This window comes from Erinaceus europaeus, chromosome 2 (genome assembly GCF_950295315.1).
Source record: "Erinaceus europaeus chromosome 2, mEriEur2.1, whole genome shotgun sequence".
NCBI lineage: Eukaryota > Metazoa > Chordata > Mammalia > Eulipotyphla > Erinaceidae > Erinaceus > Erinaceus europaeus.
Window position 1 is genome coordinate 74,318,752 of NC_080163.1, and position 21,093 is coordinate 74,339,844.

The following is a 21,093-nucleotide window of genomic DNA, read 5'->3' on the forward strand; positions in this document are numbered from 1 at the left end:
GGGGTTAAGCAATAATTCTTTACTTATTTTTAGATGCCATATAAGGGTCACACAATTCACACAACACGCAGTCAACCCAATACCTCTTCTTACTTAATAGCTGTTCGCAGGTAAGGCTCATGATGTGGTCACCATCCACTGTGTTGCCAGACTGGAGGTCCTTCGTCCACTCTCGCGACCGGATGAGCAAGGGTCTCTGGATACTGGGGAAGCTGTTACTTAGCCTAGCCGCATGTGCTTTAAGTTTTTAGCAGCACCAGCAGCATCCCAGTCAGTAACGGTGAAGTGAAGGTGCTTCATCCAGCTGGTTTCTGAGCCTTTACTTATAGTTAGCTTGCCTCTGGCTTCAAAGTTACATCTCCATTGGCCAATCAGGTTCGAGTTGGCTTCTTATCCTATGTATACATATGTCTCTGTCTTTATCACACTATGCAGGTGCACTATGGTTACTATAGTTACTAGGGTTACATGTTCACTACATTAAGAGAACCAAGATAGATGTTAAGGAATATTTTGATGACTTAAATTCTCTCCAAACTGATCTATAAAATTAAACCCAATCAGAAGTCCGAAATGATTTTTGAAACTTAACAAAAACAATTACAAGTCAGTTCAATGATCAAATTTCAGAGAGAAGCCAAGAAAATTTTCAAAATGAAAAAAAAAGAAAAAAAAACCTTTTCAAAATGATGAAAAAGATTGTCACAGTAGATGTTCTCACATATTATACACATGATGTATATTATAGAACTGAATACTTAAATTATACAATACAGGAGTTGATAAAGTCAATAAACATATGAAAATCAATTACATAAAAATTCAATAAATGGGAAGTTGGGTGATAGTGCAGTGGGTTAAGCACAGGTGGCGCTAAGCACAAGGACTGGTGGAAGGATCCTGGTTCCAGCCCCAAGCTCCCCACCTGCCGGGGAGTCGCTTCACAAGAGGTGAAGCAGGTCTGCAGGTGTCTATCTTTCTCTTCCGCTCTTTGTCTTCCCCTTCTCTCTCCATTTCTCTCAGTCCTATCCAACAACAACATCAATAATAACTACAAATAAATACTTAAAAAATTCAATAAATGATACTATATAAGTGTTAGGGTTATATAATCGGTAATAAGAAAACTGGATAACCACTGGAAAACTAAAATTCTACCTTATTCTCCTATATATCCCAATGAAAAAAATCTCAACAGAACTTAATAAAATCTTAAAAATATATACTTACTTTGCTTGTAAGTAAAAAAGTATGAGTGCTACTAAAAGGCAAAGACAAACTGGGAAAACATAAGAAATAAACATAACTAGGAAAAAGTTAAATACTTAATTCCCTCCCGGTAAAAGTTTTCAAATGTTTTGAAAAAGAAGATTCAGAATTTTTTGGATGTTGATATTTTTTCTTATTTATTTATAAAATGAAAATACTGACAAGACCACAGGACAAGAGGGGTACAATTCCACACAATTCCCACGACCAGAGCTCCGTATCCATCCCCTCACTTGAAAGCTTCCCTATTCTTTATCCCTCTGGGAGTATGGACCCAGGATCATTGTGGGGTGCAGAAGATGGAAGGTCTGGCTTCCATAATTGCTTCTGCACATGGGTGTTGGCAGGTGGATCTATACTCCCAGCCTGTGTCTCTCTTTCCCTAAAGGGGCAGGGCTCTGGAGAGATGGGATTCCAGGACCATTGGTAAAGTCGTCTGCCCAGGGAAGTCAGGCTGGAATTGTAGTCAAATCTGGAACCTGGTGGCTGAAAAAGAGTTAAGATATAAAGCAGAACAGATGGTTAAATAGTCAGGAACCTAAAAGCAAAAATATTGCAGATGAGATTTGGGGGTCTCCATTTTAGAAAAAGCTAGCAGGTCTATTTTAGGTATGTTCCAAGGGGATCATCACTTTATGAGTTTTTGTCTACAACTAACATGTAGGGGGACCCAAGGTATTGTCTGAGGAGATGGTGTCATAGTTGGAAAATGACTTGAAAGCTGGATCAGGGAAGAGAGTAGTTCCCAAATATGGGTAAAGTATATAAATATTGTTAACTGTAACCCCCATAGATTTGATCTAGGGTTCATATTCATCACAGGAGCCTGTGTAAGCTCTGCATCATTTTATTTTCTTTATTTTTATTGGGAAGCTAATGGCTTATAGTAATTTGAATTTTTACTATTAAAAATTAAATCTCAGCTCAAATTACTATAAGCCATTAGCCTCCCAATAAAGAAAATAAAATATATTTTTTTAATTTCAAATTACCTGTAAACTAGTAAAATGATGTAATATCTTCACTAATGATAAAAGAAATTCAAATTACACAGAGGAAAAATGCCTATCAGATTGGCAAAAATACAAAAGGATGATTAATACCCAGTACTGGTGAGGATGAGAAACCAACCACCTCTGGAAGACAATTTGACAGTACCTACTGGGGAGTCCTGAAACTGAAATTCTATATCTAGAAATTTATACCAAGAGGATTTCTAATTTTTAAAAAGCACTTTAAAAGCTTGTCTCCTGCAGCATTGTTTATAGTAGTGAGAGGAAATTTTATCCAAAATTAAGGGACTATTTAAATAAAGCATGGTGCATCATCACATAACAGAATGCTATGTAGTCATTAAAATGATGTTGCAGGGGCTGGGCAGTGGCACACCTGGTTGAATGAATGCACATGTCACCATGTGCAAGGACTTGGGTTCTAGCCACCAGTCCTCACCTGCAGAGGGGAAGATTCATGAATGGTACTTCTCTTTCTCTCTCTCTATCTATCTCTGCTTCCCCTTCCAATTTCTCTCTGTTCTATCAAATAAACAAATAAATAAAATCTAAACACATTTTAAAATTATGTCACCCACATGACGAACATTGCAAAACTTATTTCAAAATGAACAAAGCAAATTCCTAGTTGAAACTTTATGTTAAATTCTAAATCATATGAATTAATTCCTCTAACTACATTTCTATGTTTTCTAGTGAGCATATACTTTATTCACTTTTAAGTTTGAAATACAGAAAATGTCAACTTGCAATAAGCCATGTGTTCCAAATTAAGAAGTTCTTAGAACCCTTAGAAATGTAGACAAGGAGATAGAGAGATGGCTCATCAGGTAAAGCACATGTCTTACTACGCATGAGACCCTGGGTTTGATCCCTTGTACCACAGGGGAGCAACATACGTTCATGGAAAACAAAAGGGTACTACATGGATAGTTGAGTGATGCTTTGGTCTCTCTTTTGTTCTCACGTTCTCTTAAAAAATACTGGTGAGGGGGCTGGGCAGTAGCACAGTGGGTTAAGCGCACATGGTGTGAAGCGCAAGGACCCGAGTAAGGTTCCAGGTTTGAGCCCCCGGCTCCCCACCTGCAGGGGAGTCACTTCATAAGCAGTGAAGCAGGTCTGCAGGTGTCTTTCTCTGCCCTCTCTGTCTTCCCCTCCTCTCTTAATTTCTCTCTCTGTCCTATCTGACAACAATAAAAACAATAAAATGGCAACAACAACAAGGACAACAAAATGGAAAAAAATGCCCTCCAGGATAAGTGGATTCGTAGTGCAGGCACCGAGCCCCAGCAATAACCCTGGAGGCAAAAAAAAAAAAAAAAAAAAATACTGGTGCATGATGGTGGAGGAGGGCCTAAGCTGGGGTTCAGAGAAAACTGAAAAAAGATTTTCTTTTGAATTTTTATAAGTAATTTAATAATGACTAATAAGATTCTAAGATAATAAGGGTATAATTCCATACAATTCCCACCACCAGAGTTCTATGTCCCATCCCCTTCATTGGAAGCTTCCCTTTTGTTTATCCCTCCAGAAGCATGGACTGAAATTCTTTATGAGATGCATTCATTGGCATTCCTCTATGTGAACACTAAGTTAGAAGAAGTTCAAATCCAGAAATCAATTCCTTTTACGATAGCAACAAAAACAATAAAATATCTAAGAGTAAACCTAACCAAAGAAGTGAAATACTTGTATACTGAAAATTAAGTCATTACTCAAGGAAATTGAAAACGACACAAAGAAGTGGAAAGATATTCCATATTCATGGGTTGGAAGAATTAACATCATCAAAATGAATATACTACCCAGATCCATATACAAATTTGATGCTATCCCCATCAAGAGACCAACCACATTTTTTAGGAGAACAGAATAAATGCTACAAATTTGGAACCAGAAAAGACCAAGAATTACCAAAACAGTCTTGAGAAGAAAGAACAGAACTGGAGGCATCACACTCCCAGATTTCAAATTGTATTACTGGGCCATTGTTATCAAAACTGCTTGGTACTGGAACATGAATAGACACACTGACCAGTAGAAGAGAATTGAGATCCCAGAAGTAAGCCCCACACCAATGGACATCTAATCTTTGACAAAGGTGCCCAGACTATTAAGTGGGGGAAAGCAGAGTCTCTTCAACAAATGATGTTGGAATAAATGGGTTGAAACATGCAGAAAAATGAAACTGAACCACTATATTTCAGCAAACACAAAAGTAAATTCCAGCTGGATCAAAGACTTGGATGTTAGACCAGAAACTATCAGATACTTAGAGGAAAATATTGGCAGAACTCTTTTCTGCATAAATTTTAAAAACATCTTCAATGAAACAAATCCAATTATAAAGGAGACTAAGGCAAGCATAAACTTAAGGGACTACATCAAATTAAAAAGCTATGCACAGCAAAAGAAACCACTACCCAAACCCTCAAAGAATGGGACAAGATCTTTACATGCCATACATCAGACAAGAGGCTAATAACCAAAATAAATAAAGAGCTTGCCAAACTCAACAACAAGAAAACAAATAACTCCATCCAAAAATGGGGAGAGGACATGGACAGAATATTCACCACAGAAGAGATCCAAAAGGCTGAGAAACACATGAAAAAATGCTCCAAGTCTTTGATTGTCAGAGAAATGCAAATCAAGACATCAGTGAGATACCACTTCACTCTCACATTCACATGTGAGAATGTCATACATCAGAAAAGGTAACAGCAGCAAATGCTGGAGAGGGTGTGGGGTCAAAGGAACCCTCCTGCACTGCTGGTGGAAATGTCAATTGGTCCAACCCCTGTGGAGAGCAGTCTGGAGAATTCTCAGAAGGCTAGAAATGGACCTACCCTATGATCCTGCAATTTCTCTCCTGGGCACATATCCTAAGGAACCCAACACACCAATCCAAAAAGATCTGTGTACACATATTTTCTTAGCAGCACAATTTGTAATAGCCAAAACCTGGAAGCAACTCAGGTGTCCAACAAGAGATGAGTGGCTGAGCAAGTTGTGGCCTATATACACAATGGAATACTACTCAGCTATAAAAAGTGGTGACTTCACTGTTTTCAACCAATCTTGGATGGAACTTGAAAAATTCATGTTAAGTGAAATAAGTCAGGAACAGAAGGATGAATATGGAATGATTTCACTCTCAGGCAGAAGTTGAAAAACAAGATCAGAAGAGAAAACACAAGGAGAACCTGAACTGGAATTGGCATATTGCACCAAAGTAAAAGACTCTGGGGTGTGTGTGTGTGTGTGTGTGTGTGTGTGTGTGTGTGTGTGTGTGTGTGTGTGTGTGAATACAGGTTCAAAAAGAATGATAAAGGACCTAGTGGGAGTTGCATTGTTATATGGAAAACTGGGAAATGTTATGCATGTAGAAACTATTGTATTTACTGTCTAATGTAAAACATTAATTCCCCAATAAAGAAATAAAAAAACAGGGTTCTTGATGACATTCTTTTTTTAAAAAATATTTTATTTATTTTATTTTTGAGAGAGTTGCACAGAGAGAGAGAGAGAGAGAGAGAGGAAAAAACACCAGAGCACTGCTCATCTCTGTTTTTTTGTGGTGTGGGGGATTGAATCTGGTACTTAGAAGCCTCAGGCATGAGAGTCTGTCTGCATAACCATTATGCTATCTTCCCTGCCCATGATGACATTCCTGATGGAGGTGACCAGTGATGATGGAGAGAGCAATCTATTGGAGGTCTAGGCCCATCATATATATATGAATGAATCCAAGGAAAACTGAGAAATTTAACACATGTATCAAAAACTATATTTACTGTAAACCATTAATCCCCCCCAAAAATAAAAATTTAAAATATAGAATAAAATAATAAAACCAAATAAAACTTAGGTTAGAGAAGTGAATCAGTGGTGTAGTGCTTGTGCAAGGCTGACTTCATCCCCTAGAATCAAATAAAAGGTAGGAAAGAAGAAAGGAAGGAAGGAAGGAAGGAAGTAAGGAAGGAAGGAAGGAGGGAGGGAGGGAAGAAGGGAGAAAGGAATCATAGGCATTTGTAATATGTGGATTGAAAATATTTCTCAGAGAAGCTTGCTTATAGAGATTTTCACAATGAATTTGAATAAGAGAAACATATACTTGTGCTGCCAGGGATCGAACCCAAGACCTCATGATTGAGAGTCCAATGCTTTATCCATTGCACTACCTCCCGGACCATGCCATAGCATTTTCTTTATATAGGTAAAAGGAAAGTTACCTACAGAGTGCAGAGGAGTACATCCTATTATACCCTTCACAAAGGAATTGATAAATAGACTGAGATTCCTGCTGCTCTATAAATACATGAACAGATTACAGCCTCTTTGTGGCATATCTATATTAATATAAAATACCTCTCTTGTATCCCCCCATGGCATATCTATATTAATATAAAATACCTCTCTTGTATCCCCCAAATCTTGACATCCTAGACACAAAAGTCTGGAGTTTCCTAAAACTCTGAGATCCTAGACCATCTTGTTACTCTAAAAGGAGATTTCTTCATTCTATCTGATGCAAAGCAGCAATTTTAAGCAAAAATAATATTGCCCTTAATAGCACAATACTTTAAATTCCCTTTAGTTATTTTTGAAGAAAGAAATCAATTATTGACTAGCCAAAGTCAGTCCTAAACAGGAAGCGTGCTCTCTAGTCTCATAAATCAATACATTACTCTCATCTCATTCTAAACTCCTTCCTGAATGTGGATAACACAGTGAATATAAAACAGCACCTTTGATTTTGCTGGATTCTCTTTTAACAAGATAAAGATGGGCAACTAAGGATTTTATTTCCCAAAAGCATACAATGTGTTTATGTCTGTATGTATACATCTGAGCACATATACACATCAATAACTGGACAGTTATTATGTAATGTTTGGGCAATTATAATGGGATGAATTTGAACAAGTTCTCGGTATTATGAGGTCTAAGATTATCAAGGCAACCCTTTCCTTGAGGAGTTACTATTGTCTAGGGAAGACTCATTGTCATAGGAGATCTAGCACTAAAATTATTGCAAGGAGCACATTGTCAAAAAACAAGTAAAACCCCCCCCCCAAAAAAAAAAACAAGTCACCCTCCAAAAGTAAGGGGATGCAAATTTTTTCCAGATTCCCAGACAAACATTTACCTATCTTGATCATGTCATCACTACAGTCTTGTTCTAATCCACTTTCTCAACAGGAAATTCTCCTGGTTTTTAGAAACAGCTAGCTCTCCTCCCAGGTGATTTTGGCAACAACAAAGAAATCAGAATCCAGGACTGCCACCAGGGGGCGTGAGCACTGCATTTTCTCTCCTTTCCTCATCTCTCCTCACTCCCTCCCCCAAGTAAGTCACTGTTCTGGCTTTCTTAACTAGCTCTTTAATACTTAGGGCATGGACTCTTCATTAAGCAGGGTGAGGGCTTGGGAAACTGTCTTGACTAACAGTTCCTTCATCCTGCCCCAACCCTTGCCTTGAGGAGTCACTACTGTCTAGGAAAGATGCATTGTTGAAGGAGATCTATCACTGAAGTTACTGCAGAATATACATATATCAGGCCGGGTGGTGGCACACATGTTACAATGTTACAATGCTTAGTGGTGGCCAAGTTGAGTGCACATGTTACAATGCACAAGAATCTATGTTATAATGCACAAGTATCTAGGTTCAAGACCACAGTCCCCACCTGTAGAAGGAAAGCTTCAGGAGTGGTGAAGCAGTGCTGCAGGTGTCTCTTTTTCTCTCTCCCTCTCTATCACCCCCCTTCCTCTCAGTTTCTGGTTGTCTTTACCCAATAAATAAAGATAATTAATATGAATGCACACACACATTGCTGGGCATTACACCAGCTCCCCTGCACTGCTTGAAACTATGGCCTACTTACATAAATAAAAGATCCCCACCCATGCCTGCAGGGTACATTAATTCCAGCCAGCTTTCTACCTTCCCAGAGTGCCTTGTTTTCTCCACCCCCTTTCCTAGCCAATCCTGTTCCTGATTTGCCACTTTCTTTTTACCCTATAAATCCCGCTGCTGTTCCTGGTTTCGTTTTCTTTCTCTTCCACATCCCGACATGGAGAAGACCTGGAGAAGGGCTGGCGTGCATAGCGGGAGGCGGCCATTTTGCTAGCTCCACGTAGCCTAAACCCGCTGTGCTCACACCCAACTCTGGGGCATCCACATCAATAAAGAATTGTATTACCACACCGCCACGAGTTCCTAGTCTCTCTCTCTGGCGAAGGTAGCCCAGCAACACATATCATCATCAAGAATGAGAGAAGTTCCCTCATAGGTCAAGGAGAAAGATAACAGTCATGGCAATGATACACCACTGGGTCCCCCACAGTCAACTTGGGAAGCATTTGAAGCACCTGAGGCCAACAGGTATAATATTTCTTCCACCCCCCTCAGCCTTCCCCTTCTTCTCCCCTAACCCCCACAGGGTTAGAAGCATAAGCAAAGCTCCCAAGCCCCAGAAGATGAAAAATAACTCACATACATGTATGCAATCCTCAGGAGTAAGTAAATCCTTGAGAAAGAGACCTACGAAATTTGGCTGGAGGGAGTCAGGCGGTAGCACAGTGGGTTAAGCATAGGTGGCACGAAGCACAAGGGCCAGCGTAAGGATCCTGGTTTGAGCCCCTGGCTCCCCACCTGCAGAGGAGTCACTTCACAGGCAGTGCGGCATGTCTGCAGGTGTCAATCTTTCTCTCCCCCTCTGTCTTCCCCTCCTCTATTTCTCTGTCCTACCTAACAACAACAACATCAATAACAACAACAATAAAAAACAAGGGCAACAAAAGGGAAAAATTAATTAATTAATTAAAACAAAAAGAAATTTTGCTGGATTCCTACCAGTGAGGGGAATGGAGTTCAGAGCCATTATAACTGTAAGTATTATGGTGCTTGTTTTTTGGGTACTCAGCCTGTGAAGTTGTTTGTGGTACTGCTTCCATGTACTGTACTGACACATTTGTTCATTGAACAAATAACTGTTGACATGTTACTATGTGCCAGAACCTAGTGCATGTGCAGGGCATATAGTTGAAAATAAGATAGTTCAAATCCCCAACTCATGAAGTTACATTCTTTGGGAAGAAGCCAGGTAAAGGGACAGATGTTCTTTCCAATATAAGTAGCTACAGCTCAGACATTACTATTTAAATGTTAATGAATTAAATTTTCATTTAAGAGGCCGGGTGGCTGTACACCTGGTTGAGCACACATGTTACAATGTGCAAGGACCCAAGTTCAAGCCCCCAGTCCCCACCTGTAGGGGGAAAGCTTTGCAAGTGGTGAAGCAGTGCTGCAGGTGTCTGTTTCTCTCTCCTTCTCTGTCTCCCCCTTCCTCATGATTTCTGGCTGTCTCTATCCAATAAAATCAAATAAAGATAATATTTTTTTTTTAAATTTTCACTTAATAAAGTTTTAGTTGTCCAGCTACATGAGCTATATCTAAAAGTGCTCAACAGCAACCATTGAATGTTTGCTAGCCTATTACACAACAGAGGATTATAGAACATTCCTGTCAGCACAGTACATGGGGATCACAGGAAATCAAGAGACAGCCCACTGGGTAGGGTGCCTACCTTGCTACCAAGTATATTCACTTTGAGATTTTCTGTGTGATTTTCAGGAAGGTCCTTTTATTAAACAAATTTTCCCCATTTATGTAAACTCAGTACTAGGACAGTATGGGATGAAGATCTACATTCCCTGTGCTGCTTGTCAATTTTCCTCTTCAATAGATGTCTGTTTAACTATCTCACTGATACTAAAAGTTTAAAACCTAACTTCCCAGGGTGCAGAAGATAGCGCAGCAGTTATATACAAAATTTTTATGCCAGAGGTCTCTCGGTTCTACCCTTGTTACCTCTATTAGTCAGAGGTGAGCAGTGCTTTGTTCTTTCTTCATTAAAAGAAAAGAGATAGTTTTTAATTTAACTGTCCACTGTCCATGACAAGGATGCATTCTGTGCCATATCATATCCCACTGATTTTTCCCAAATGGCTTTTACCTGAAAATTTTTATTGATTCCCAGACTGATCCAAACCATAACAAAATGGTCCCATGCACCAATAAATATGAAATTACCAAATTTTACCAGTAGATGTTGCTCTTGAACCAGTATGGTAAGTATTTAGTTAATCTTAGTATAAAAATGATGAGTTTAAAGGAGCAAAAGAAATGCACTGGTGACTTAATTCCATGTCTGGTAGTTCACTTCCTAACAAAGCCCCAAAACCTAGACATAGACCAGGTCCTGTGAGACAGGACATATGTATACATGCATCCATAAATTAGGGCAAAATATATACCTGAAAGCAAAAATGCACAATAGTTTTCAGTGAGTCAATAAATGAAGCAAGCAAATAGAAAGACCTAAAAAGACATCATAAAGTACCTAATGAAATCGTTTCTACTTAAACCTAGATACCCTCCTCACCTACCTCCTATTACATGTCCCTCAATCACTCCAAAGCTAACATTGTCAAAGTATGGACTACAAAAGCTGAATAAGGGCAAGAGACTGTCATACTTTAATGACTCTTTAGTCCTTCTCAGGCCACCCCATCAGCTGGGGCCCTAGTCAGGGAGTCCTGGGATTCCCACAAAGACACGATGGGCCAAGACTTTGAATAGATCCCTCTCTCCATTGTCACTGGTCATCTCCATCAGGAACAGCATAATGGACCTGTTTGTGAGCCCCCATAGGACCTTGCCCTCAATGTGGATCAACAACAGTAGAGAATGTCCCATTCTCCAAAGGGAGGTTGGATAACATACTCTACCTATCATGTGAGGAAGATGGGTCCTGAAATTGGGGCAGCTTGGAATGTTCCTACTCATGACCACAGAATGTGAGCTCAGACCTGCAGGGATGCAGAGGTTACATAGGCTCCTAAGATGAATATGGGCCCCAGATGAAATTGATGGGGTTTACAGTCAACAATATTTATACACCTTTCCCACATTTGGGAGCTTCTCACTTCCCTAATCCAGCTTTCTAGTCCTTTTTCCAGCCATGACATCATCTCCCCAGACAATAACTTGGATCCACCTGCATATCAGATGTCAGGCTCAGGAAAAATCCAGTAAAGTCACTGGCCCTTTGTAATATACTAAAATAGACCTACTAAACTATTCCCAAAATGAAGACCCCCCAAATCTCATCCATCAACAATTAGTCAATTAGTCAACAACTTGTTTGGCTTTATATTTTAACTCTTTTTCAGCCACCAGGTTCCAGATGCTACCATGATGCCAACCACCTTCCCTGGACAGATGACCCCACCAATGTGTCCTGGAGCCCTGCTTCTCCAGAGGTCTTCCCCACTAGGGAAAGAGAGAAACAGGCTGGGAGTATGGATTGACCTGCCAATGCCCATGTTCAGTGGGGAAGCAATTATAGAAGCCAGACCTTCCACCTTCTGCACCCTATAATGACCCTTGGTCCGTACTCCCAGAAGGTTAAAGAGTAGGGAAGCTTGTCAGGCTCAGGAAAAAAAGAAAAAAAAAAATCAAACAAACAAACAAAACACTAGTATAGTCATGGCTTTTTTGGAATAAAAATAAAATAGGACTACTAGCCGTCTATAAAACGGAGATCCCCCCAACTCTTTTTATCAACTATTCCCGTCTTTAGGTTGATGATTAGTCAACAATTTGTTTGGCTCTATATGTTAACTCTTTTTTCAATCACCAGGTTCCAGATGCTAACATGATGCCAACCAGACTTTCCTGGGCAGATGACCCCACCAATGTGTCCTGGAGCCCCACTTCTCCAGAGCCCTGCCCCACTAGGGAGAGAGAGGCAGGCTGGGGTGCCTGTTAACAACCTGTCAGTGCCCATGTTCAGCTGGGAAGCAATTACAGAAGCCAGACCTTCCACCATCTGCATCCCACAATGATCTTGGGTCCATACTCCCAGAGTTTTAGAGAATAGGAAAGCTGCGAGTCCGGCGGTAGTGCAGCAGATTAAGCACACGTGGCACAAAGCAAGGACTGGCATAAGGATCCCGGTTCAAGCCCCCAGCTCCTCACCTGCAGGGGAGTCGCTTCGCAGGTGGCCAAATAGGTCTGCAGGTGTCAATCTTTCTTTCCCTCTCTGTCTTCCCCTCCTCTCTCCATTTCTCTCTGTCCAATCCAACAATGATGACAGCAATAACAACAACAATGGTAAACAACAAAGGCAACAAAAGGAAAAATAAATACATATAAAAATAAAAAAAAAGAATAGGAAAGTTATCAGGGGAGGGGATGGGATACAGATTTCTGGTGGTGGGAATTGTGTGGAGTTGTACCCCTCTTATCCTATGGTTTTTGTCAGTGTTTCCTTTTTATAAAGAAAAAAGAAAAAAAGAAAGAAAATGCACTGATAAGTTCCCTGTGTATTTCTTTAAATAGTATAAAATTCAACTAAAATAGTATATAAGTCAACAAAAGCATTAAACTGCCCCTATTAAAGGTCCAAGACAAAAAGGTATAGGGGTGGGGAGTTTTTCAAATCTCATACCTTCTTCTCTATGGCTGAGTCCCAAAATAACCCTTTTTTGTCTCCTGTCTCTATTTTACATGTTAGATAAGTAATTTAAAGAACCCTACTTTTAATCAGCTACAAACATTTTGCAAGTTAAAAGCAATTTATATTTAGACATTTTAATATTGTGCGAGTGCTTCCACACTATGATCATCATCTCTGGCATTATGCTAATCCACTGCAGAATACTGTGCCCCAGTATGGTTCCGTAGCCCCCATGTCCACTTGGTCGATTCCAAATTATATTCCTCCATGAGGATAATTTCTGGAACCATCCGTTCCACCTGCCAGTTCTTAGCAACATCGCCCCGCCAGATATTCGTCGGGATGCGGCATCATCTAAGTTCATTTCCCACGACTACGCTCGACCGGACCTGCCAATACGCGGATATCTTCGCCCACCCTGTCCAACGCTTGACGTCTCGTCACCCAATCTGGTCCCCTACGCCTACACTGAACTTCTCTGTTCCAGTCTCTTGGAAACAGAGCTGGCAGTCAGCTGAGGTAAAGAACAAACACCTCATCACAGACCCCTGCAAGCGTCAACCCAGCTTTGGCCTAGCACGTTATGATTGGGCCCTCCTCAATCGCTATCGAACAGGCCATGTCCGGTGCGCCGCTATGTTCCATCGCTGGGGAGCCAGAGACGACCCGAACTGCCCCTGCGGCTACAGACAGACTATGACCCACATAGTCAACGACTGCCACCTCTCCAGATTCAAAGGAGGTCTCGAAACTTTACATCAGGCTCAACCTGACGCTGTTGACTGGCTACGGAAGAAGGGCAAACGCTACAAGAAGAAAATAGATAGATAATCCATTCATGAATGAGAATATTTAGTGAAGTTACCGAGACAAAAAGAGACAGAAAGACATTATAGCACCACTCCACCACAGAGCTCTGCCAGTGCCGACCATGGTGCCCCCACACAATGCTGTGGATTAAACTCAGGGATCCATGCATGGAGGAGACTGTGAACTATACTGAGTCAACTATCCCAGTGCTCTGTTTTCTTAACAGCTTCTAGAATGTTACTCCTGCATCCTTTGAAAAACCTAAATGAGCGGGCTGGGCAGTAACGCACCTGGTTAAGTACATATATCACCATGTGCAAGGACTGGGGTGTGAGCCCTGCCCCCCCCCCCCCACATGCCGGGTACACACTTCACAAGAGGTGAAACAGGCCTGCAGGTGTCTTTCTCTCTCCTTCTCTATCTCCCCACCTCTCTGAATTTCTGTACTTTCAAAAAAAAAATAGAAAGAAAAATAGTAAAAATAGTTGCCAGTTGCCAGGAACAGTGGTTTCATTGTGTAGGCACTAAGCCTCCGCGATAAGCCCAGTGATAAAAAAAAAAAAAAGTTTAAATGAAGTATAACAGTTATTTTGACATTTTGAGAAGTCTAGTCTGGGAGTGAGGGTAGACAGTATAACTGTTATGCAAAGAGAAATCTAGCATGGTACCCTTCAATATAGAAAATTACTAAATTCTCACCCCCATTTTTAAAAATCATAGTAATAGACAATCTTCTGATTATGTGGTTTCACTTGTAGCTCCCCTACAGGTAAAGAACGAGAACAGCTGATATGTTACCCCTACAGTGTTCTGTTCTGAACAGTGTTAAACATAATTCCTTCATTTAACTTTCCAATGATTCTAAGCCCAAATATGAAATGTATTTGATAAGTGAGGTTGGTAAGAGATTGATATGCTCAGGGTGAACCAATCCTAACTCCAGAGCTAAACTCTTTTTGGCAAGGACTTCCCTGACCCAGTTGGAAACACTGCCTATACCCTCCCTTGTTCACTTCCCCACCTGAGAGATAGTAGGTCAACAGTATCACCAATCACCTGTTTTTTTTGTACAGTGTTTCTGTCTTGCCTACCCCAGTGTTAATTTCTTTAAAGAATACCTCACGTTGGTAAAATTGCTCAAATACCTCCACAGTCCATGCTTCCTCACTGGTAACAGCAGGGAAAAGGAGGATTATTTGCTTCATTTCCCAAAAGGTCCTGATATTCATTTCAAGTGGAACAAAAAAGAGGGCACATGCATACCCTAGGCTCAAACACTATTGTCAGACTAGCTGAGATGAGATCATAGGGGCCAATACTATATCCAAATTGAAATTATTGTCTCTAGAATTAATAAAAAAGAATTAAAAAAGAATTATATTTCTCCACAGAAATGGAGAAACAATGTATGCTGGAAGCCACAAAGCCCACCATATTGGGCAACAAAAATAATAATTCTCTTCTCCTTCTGGTTATATATTTGGAATGCCATTATACTATACTTTTTTATGAATGTCAAAAACAGAGCACAAAGTAGCAAAAATCAGAAGCATATTTAATGTCCAAGAAAATTACATCAGTTAAATAGTTCATCTAAATATTAATCAGGGGCCAGGTGGTAGTGCACCTGGTGAAGTACACACTTTATAGTGAGCAAGGACTCAGGTTCAAGCTCCTGGTCCCCACCTGCAGGGGGAAAGCTTCACGAGTGGTGAAGCAGGGCTACAGGTCTCTCTGTCTCTTTCCCTCTCAAACTCTCTCTCTCTTCTCAATTTGTCTCTAATATTTTTTTAAAGTTTAAAGAAATAAATATTACATCTATGCTAACATACTTTTCAGCAGTTCTCAACCTTCTAGATCTCTTTATATTATTAAAAATTGAGGAGGATTGAACTTGAAGGAATCATTCTAAGTGAAATAAGCGAGGAGAATAAATACTGGGTAAGCTCACTCATAGAATGTAGCTAAAGTAACAAAGAAGGGGTGGGGATGGGGAGTGGAGTGAAGCAGTGGTGAACCTGGTAGAACACAACACATTGCCATGCCAGGACCTGGGTTCAAGCCCCAGATCTCCACATGCAGGGGGGACACTTGATGAGGGATTTGTGGTGTAGGCAACAAGCCCCTGTGATAGCCTCAGTAGCAATAAAAATAGCTTACTGATGAGCAAATGGGTAATGGTTGAGTACATTGCCATGTAGAAGGCCCCAGGTTTGAGTCCCCACTCCCTACCTGCAGTCAAGCAGGTCTGCAGGTGTCTATCATTCTCTTTCCCATATCCCCCCACCCCCGCCTTCTCGATTTCTCTAAAAAAGAGAAAGAAAAGGGAGAAATGGCTCCCAGGATTGTGGATTCACGGTGTGGGCATTAAACCCACCATTTGTCCCACCTTGTGGCAAATAATAATAATAATACCTTGGTGGCAAATAAGAATAATAATAATAAAGAAAGAATAGAGAAAATGCAAGGTGAAAACTTTAGCAAAGTCTACTGCAGCAGATTCATGGACACCGAAGTGGGGCGGTCATGTGGTGAGGTGGTAATTCAGTGTCCTATGATGGAGAATGTGGTATGCAGACACATGACAGGGAGAGATGAAAAGGTACACAGTAACAAGTCTTGTCAATCAACACATCCCCAATTACTGTGGCTTATGACCATCATTTAATATTAGAAAATGGAACTGAAAATTTTCAAAAAATATTTGTTTAAAAAATATTAAGTCCAGTTCACGTTAACACACATATAGGATTTGAAAAGTTAGTGTCTGTCCCTGTCTGACTGTAAGAAGAGTGGCACTGGTTCACATTTTTGCAGCTCTTCTCCTCTGGTTTATGAAAAGTGGTTGGATTCTCAGATTTGCTTCTATGTACGATTTGTTTTGCCATGCCGTTTTGGCCAAAGTCTATGAAAAAAGTTTGACGTTAGGTTATGTAGCTGAAAAGGGTATATTTTAATAGTCATTTCAGATTGTTGTAGGCACTTCTTTTTGAAACTATATCAAGAATAAACAAGTGTTGGTTTCTTCTTTTTTTTTTTATTGTTGTTGTCATTGTTAGATAGGACAGAGAGAAGTGGAGAGAGGAGGGGAAGACAGAGAGGGGGAGAGAAAGACAGACACCTACGGACCTGCTTCACCGCCTGTGGAGTGACTCCCCTGCAGGTGGGGAGCCGGGGGCTCGAACCGGTATCCTTGGGCAGGTCCTTGCGCTTTGTACCACGTGTACTTAACCTGCTGTGCTACCGCTGGTTTCTTTTTTAATTTTTTAAAAATATTTTATTTACTTATTCCCTTTTGTTGCCCTTGTTTTATTGTTGTAGTTATTATTGTTGTTGTTGTTGGATAGGACAGAGAGAAATGGAGAGAGGAGGGGAAGACAGAGAGGAGGAGAGAAAGATAGACACCTGCAGACCTGCTTCACTGCCTGTGAAGCAACTCCCCTGCAGGTGGGGAGCCGGGGTTCGAACCAGGATCCTTATGCTGGTCCTTGTGCTTTGCTCCACCTGCGCTTAACCCGCTGTGCTACAGCCCGACTCCCCTACCGCCGGTTTCTTAAAGGTTGCTAATGATATGACAGTGATAGCTCCACTGGTCATTCCTGCACTTGAAATAGATCTTTAAGCCATGATTTTTACTAATTCACTGAGTTATGTCTGCAGATCTCCTCTATGGTGACAAAATTTTTCCATAATGCTCAGAAGAATCAAATTTGCTAATCTTGCCTATCTCATTAAAAAAATTGGGAAGCTGTAAAGCTTCTGGTTGCAGATAAAAATTTTCTTTTTCCTTTTTTAAATTTTTACTTATAAAGTGAAAATATTGACAAGACTATAGGATAAGAGGAGCACATTTCCACACAATTCCCACCCCCAGAATTCTGTATCCAATTCCCTCCCTTAGATAGAAGTTTTCTAAAAGTACAAGTTATGCTAGAAATATCAAATTTTATCAATGGGAACAAATTAACCATCATTTCTTAAATTAAAGTCAAAGGTTGCCTTCACTTGCTCTTAAGAAAATGTCCACTAAATAAGTCTGAAGAATTAAGGTGTTTTTTTTTTTCAATTTATTTTCTATTAGTGAGAGAGATACAGACAAAAAGATACTGAAAGAGACCATAGCACTGCTTAGCTCTGATTTATCAGAAGCTAATGAAGCAAGGGATCGAACCTGGTACTTCAGAACTTCAGGCATCAAAGTCTTTTACATTACCATGATGCTACCCCTCCACCCCCAATCTCAAACAGTTTTTCTTTTAGTCAGCCTTTTCCATGGGGGGGGGGGGGAGCAACTAATTTAATCAACAACTCAATCGAGTGAGTGCTTTCCTGAAATCCATCCTTATTTTGTTGTGCTGCAGAAACCCTTCTATTCACTAGCCATTTCATCATACAGAATATTGAAAAGATGTGTATGTATTTAAGGATTGAGAATTAATAAATTATTTGGGACTATATTAAGGTATCAAAGGTTTTATTCACTTCTGCTCTGTACCCTTGAAGCAAATATCTACATGTCAGAAAAATCACATCATATTATAAAAATATGTATCACCATTATAAAAATATAAACATTTTCGCCTCTGCATATCTTCCAAAACAACCTCATACAGCCCTAACAATTTGTAGATTACATTCAGTTGTTTCAATTTTTGATAGTGCCAGGGAATGAGCCCAAGGCCTGGTGCATTCAAAAAACAACCATGCCAGAGCTTTGATCCAATTTTTTTAAAAATACTTATTTTATTATTATTTATTTATTCCCTTGTGTTGCCCTTGTTGTTTTATTGTTGTAGTTATTATTGTTGTCATCGTTGTTGGATAGGACAGAGAGAAATGGAGGAGGGGAAGACAGACAGGGGGAGAGAAAGATAGACACCTGCAGACCTGCTTCACCGCTTGTGAAGCTACTCCCCTGCTGGTGGGGAGCCAGGGGCTCAAACCAGGATCTGTAAGCTGGTCCTTGCCCTTTGCGCCACGTGCGCTTAACCCGCTGCGCTACCGCCGGACTCCCAATTCTACTTCTAAAAATGACCTGAAATACATATAAAAAAACTACAAATTCACCAATAGGAAGGGGATCATATAAATTATTGTACATTCACCAAATGGAATCATTTGTAGCTATAGAGTAGACCAATATAAATTGACTTCATAGTGTATTAAATAAAAAATATTTGTGCCACCAGGCTCCAGATGCTAACATGATGCCAACTGGACAGATGACCCCACCAATGTGTCCTGGAGCCTCGCTTTCCCAGAACCCCACCCCACTAGGGAAAGAGAGAGACAGACTGGGAGTATGGATCCACCTGCCAATGCCCATGTTCAGCAGGGAAGCAATTACAGAAGCCAGACCTTCTACCTTCTGCATCCCATGATGACTCTGGGTCCATACTCCTAGCGGGGTAAAGAATAGGAAAGCTATCAGGGGAGGGAAGGGGATACAGAGTTTTGGTGGTGCTAATTGTGTGGAGTTGTACCCTTCTTATCCTATGGTTTTTGTCAGTGCTTTTCATAAATAAATATTAAATATATATTAAATAAATATATATATAAACAAATATATACATATTATATATATATATATTTGTTGTAGCAAATTATACATAGCATAATTCCCTTTATTAAAAAGTAAGACTATGGGGAGTCAAGCGGTAGAGCAGCGGGTTAAGTGCACGTGGCGCGAAACGCAAGGACTTCCGTAAGGATCCTGGTTCCGATCCCAGGCTCCTCACTTGCAGGGGAGTCACTTCACAGGCGGTGAAGCGGGTCTGCAGGTGTCTCTCTCTCCCCCCCGTCTGTCTTCCCCTCCTCTCTCCATTTATGTCTATCCTAACAACAACGACATCAATAACAACAATAAAAAACAACAGCAACAATAGAGAAAATAAATAAACTTTAAAAAAGTAAGACTATGTATATAGGCACATTCAAAAATGTGTAAATATAAAAGATTATATTTTGCATAATTAAATACTGCATATCCAATAGGGGTTACCCTCTCAAAAAGGTGGGTAGTGGGAATGTAGGGATAAAGGAGACTTTCAGTTTTTTAAATTTTTTTTAAAGTTTTTAATTTTATTTATTTATTCCCTTTTGTTGCCCTTGTTTTTTTTATTGTTGTAGTTATTATTATTGTTGTCATCATTGTTGGATAGGACAGAGAAATGGAGAAAGAAGGGAAAGACAGAGGGGGAGAAAAAGATAGACACCTGCAGACCTGCTTCACTGCCTGTGAAGCGACTCCCCTGCAGGTGGGGAGCCAGGGGCTCGAACTGGGATCCTTAAATCGATCCTTGTGCTTTGCGCCACCTGTACTTAACCTGCTGCACTACAGCCTGACTCCCTGGAGACTTTCAGTTTTATGTTTAGCTTGACTGATTTTTTTTTTTTTTTAGCTTGACTGATTTACAAGCAAAAGTTACTCATGTATTATTCATGTAACAAACTAAAAGAGATGAATATAAAAAGATCTGAGAAGATGCACAAAAAAAGTTGGTTTCGTTTGTTCACTTCTATGGATTTTCTAGTTCTTATACAATAAACATATATCTTCTTTATTTACAAGTTACTTTATTTGAAAAAGTCAGTTAAAGGCTATGTGGTAAACTAACTAAAATTACATTATCCATGACTTATTCAATTGGTAAGATAATGAGTTAAATATACACATATATATTTGCTGCCAGGAATTCTTTTTTTTTTTAATATTTATTTTATTTATTTATTCCCTTTTGTTGCCCTTGTTTTTTATTGTTGTAGTTATTATTGTTGTTGTCGTTGTTGGATAAGACAGAGAGAAATGGAGAGAGGAGGGGAAGACAGAGAGGAAGAGAGAAAGATAGACACCTGCAGACCTGCTTCACCACCTGTGAAGCGACTCCCCTGCAGGTGGGGAGCCGGGGTTCCAACCGGGATCCTTATGCCGGTCCTTGTGCTTTGTGCCACCTGCGCTTAACCCGCTGCGCTACAGCCCGATTCCCTGCCAGGAATTCTTTACTCGGGCTTTATGTCTGCATGATTCCATAACTACCAAAGACTTCCTTTTTCTTTTTTAGATGGGAGTACGTAATAGACAAGGAGAGAGATACAGAGAGAGAAGGAAAGACACCATAGCACTGTTTCCCTGCTCAAGAAGCTTCCCCTTTGCATTGCTGCTTCCAGGTGGTGGTTAGGGACTCAAATCCATGTCCTTGCACATCGTTCTTCTTCTTCTAGCGTTTGCCACGAGCTGAATAGTTCCAATAGTAATGGAGTCGTAGAAGGTTGAAGAGGCCCTGTGGTAAACGCCCGCAAGACACGATTTGGCGTAGATGGCTCGGCCGTGTTTAGGATGGAGATTATAGCATATTAAATCGAATCCACTGACGGTGAATCGAGCAGCTTCACTGGATGCGCTATCAACTGACCCTTCTCTATGTGCTGTATAAGTAGATATTACAATCAGATTCTTAGTCTCAAAAAGC